The sequence below is a fragment of the Lipotes vexillifer genome, unplaced genomic scaffold, assembly GCF_000442215.2.
Source record: "Lipotes vexillifer unplaced genomic scaffold, Lipotes_vexillifer_v1.1 scaffold657, whole genome shotgun sequence".
Taxonomy (NCBI): Eukaryota; Metazoa; Chordata; class Mammalia; order Artiodactyla; family Lipotidae; genus Lipotes; species Lipotes vexillifer.
In genome coordinates, this window is record NW_006774518.1 from 1,816,824 (window position 1) to 1,820,584 (window position 3,761).

Genomic DNA, 3,761 nt, shown 5'->3' on the forward strand with positions numbered 1-3,761 from the left:
ATATATATTCATGAAAGGGTGTTGGATTTTTGTCAAATGCTTTTTCTACATGTATTAAGATGAACTAGTGGTTTTCCCCCTTCATTCTGTTAATAAGGTATATTACACTGATTTTTTACGTTGAATCATCCTGCATTCCTGGGATAAATTTCACTTGGCTGTGGTATATAATATTTTAAATATGGTACTGAATTCAAGTTACTAGTATTTTGTTGAAGATTTTGACATCTGGATTCATAAGGGATATTGTTAGGTAGTTTTGATTTTTTTTTGTGATGTCTTTTTCTGTGTTTAGTATTAGGGTAATATTGGCCTCATACAATGAATTAGTAAGTGTTCAGTCTTCTTACATTTTCTTTGAGTCATTCCTCCACGAACCCACCTGACAGGTAAAAACAAAAAAACCACAATTCTTTGTGGATGAGATCTATTCTATTCCCTCTGGTACTAGTACCCATGCTGAAAATGGGGGCTATTATCATCAAGGCTACTGCCAAATTAGGGAATGTAGAATGGGACCAGTTAAAATGCCATAAAGCTCACTGTTCTTACTAAGATTCAGATGATTTTCCTTGACTATTAAGCATTCCAATGGCTGCTGCAAGTTTTGGTTAATTTCTAGAATTTTAAAACAGTTGATTCTGACAGTTTTTTTCCAGAATTGCAATTGTTGCTTTTGTGGAGGGACAGATTTTGGATTTCTTTACTCTGCCATTTTCTCACAATCTTTCTTTTTTTCCCCATGCCATTGTTGTTGTTGTTGTTGTTGTTGTTGAAGAAACAGGGTCATTCATCATGTAGAATTTCCTACGTTTTGGATTTGGATAATTACATATTAGTGGTATCAATTAACAGTTCTTTTTAAAACAATTCTGTCTTCTGTAATCTCTACAAGCTGGTAGTTATATCTAAAGACTATATTTAGATTTAGATTCAATTTTCTGACAAGAATACTGATACCTGTGGCTTTGTCCTTCTTTTTGCAGGAGGCATATGATGGCTTGATGTCCCACTGTTTTGCTTGTCAATCTGATTTATATATAATAAAGGTTCCTGTCAACCTTCCCCCTAATAGTTTAACATCTTTTAAAAGTTTGGAATCCTGGTGTCCTCTACAGAGTACTGTTCAGTAAATGTTTGCAGTTGTGTTTCTGCCCACAGGTTTTCTGGATAGAGGCCTCAGCTTGGAACTTCAGAGGTTGAAAGTACAGCTCAAATGCCTGAGATGGAGGTGAGCCTCCAAAGAAATTGCATCTTGGAAGAGAATTTGCAGTCTGGAGAGAAGCTTTAGCTTCCAGCTCCTTTCAGACATCTTCTGAACCCTTGTGTGGAGGAAAAGCTAGTTGTGCAGGATCAATCAACAGACAAACTTGACCCAGAGGCCTTTAGAGCATTGGCACTGGCAAGATCAAAGAAATGGTGAAATTACTTGTGCTGAAACAGTTTCAGATCCTCCTGAACAAGGAGTTTAAAATTTGTCTCAAAACTCTGAAAATAATGAAGATTGTGTCTCTGGAGGATTTAACCCAAATGAGGAAGAAATAAGTATGGCTTATAGAAAAAATGTACTAATGGAATAAGCTTAGAAGAAGGCAGTCTGCAAAGTAAAAGTAGGAAACATAAGTTTTCCTTACCCTTCTTTAGGCACAGAGTCAATCCTAGGTAATTTTATTTTCTATTACTGCACAAACTTTCCAACAAGAGTGAAAAGGGCAAAAATCAGCCAGAATCTTATAACACATCAAGTGTATTTTCCATGTTTCTTTCCACTCCCTTCCTAGATAAATGCATAGTTTTTACTCAATTATAATTGTAGAATAGTCACAATAATTGTTTCAGACATTTTCATTCTATCACAAGCATTTTATATGTTGGCTGTGTAGTTTTCATAATTATTTTGATAAAGGTGGGCTGTTCCCTCAAGATGTCATTTTAATACTTTGTAAATTTTATTTCTTTTTATGGCATATTTAGATTGTTTGGAATTTTTGATATTTTAATGCTTTCTGCAGGGATCATCTTTTAACCTGCGATTTGTTTTTGTTTTTAAAAGATTCTGTTTTGTAGAAAATGATTCTCTTATAAATAGTTGCTAAGAGTACTATTACTTCAACAAAATGCTGCATGATTCTGTGGTATGAGGGGTGAAATTACTTTCCAAAAAAGATATAACACTTTATACTACATGAACACCTTACTGAGGTAAAGTTTCTCCTTAATATTTTCATCTTCCTTTTTGTATCTGATTGTCACCTCCTAGTGTTCCCTGCCCAGGCATCCTATGTCCTCATGCTTCCCTCTCTGTTCCTGCCCCCGATAGCATCCAGATAACTGTTACCTGCAACCCACTCTAATAACAGAGATAAGAATTCCTTTCTCTGAAACTTAGGAATTGGGAGTTATATCTGTCCTTTTGCTTCCTTTGATAGCTTTCTTTGGAGAGAAGGTAGGGGCCACATCTGTTGTTCTGAGGGACTTGCTAGTCAGTAGTTTGTCTTTAGGACTCCATGTTCTTTTGACATCTCTGTCTTCCCAGGATTCTTCCTTCCCTCAAAATGGAGCCCAAAGGAGAGAGGCTGGCTACCATGCATCTAACTGCAGGACACCAGGTAAATATGAGTTTATTCCCATCAGAAATGCCATTCCAGTGTTCAGAGCATTAACACATTTTATCCTCTCACCTTAAAATTTACGTTGCCATATATGTACTTCTGAAATCAAATCTAAAGTTATTTGACTTATTGTAGTAAATGGTACGTTCTGTAGAAGAAGCTCCCTCTCAACAGTACCATTCTCTAGTAATCACCTCTTCAAGTCATTGGTTTACTTATCCATCCGTTAAACATTTTGTGTTAGGTTCCTGTTGCTGCATAACAAATTACCACACATTTGGCAGCTGAAAACAACACCCATTTATTATCTCACATTTTTGTAGGTCAGAAGTCAGAACAGGGCTCAACTGGGTTCTCTGTTCAGGGTTTAATACAGGCTGAAATCAGGATGTCAGCTGGAACCACAATCTCATCTGAGGCTTGAGATCCTCTTCTAAGCTCATTTAGTTTGTTAGCAGAATTCAGTTCCTTATGTGTAGGACCCATTTTCTTGTTGGCTGTTGGCTGGGCATTGTTCTCAGCAACTAGAGGCTGTCCTTTGGTCCTAGCCACATGGCCCTATCACAGTGAGGCAGCTTGCTTCTTCACAGCCAGAAGGAGAATCTGTCCAGTCTGCTACCATAGCGTCTTATATAATGTAGCCTAATCAAGGAAATGACTACCCCACCATAGTCACAGGAGCTATGCACACTCAAAGGGAGGAGATTATACAGAGTTAGTACCACAGGAGTGGGAATCTTGGAGCTATCTTAGAATTCTACTCAATGGAATATATGCAGAAGTGTCAGGTGGCAGCTTCTGGGAAACTTTCTGAAGAAATGGCTGATCTTTCCCTTCTTTATCCCTTCTGTTCTCCTTATAATCTTGGAGTATGAGGTCAAGTTTATACATGATGGACAAACAAGATAGAAGAGTCTGGGTCCCTGACACTTTGGAAGGCCATGATTGCCCTCACCACCTACCTAGACTCTTGTGTGGTCCATGGTTATAAAACCCCACTGTGTGCAAAACAGTGTCACCTTGAGATTGTAGAGAACAGATTGGGAGAACGTAGATGGTTGTGATGAGGAGAGACTTCCAGCCATGAAATTAGTCAGGAGACACATAATTTAGGCACGAAGACCGAGATTTTAAGCTCAGATGCCTTCC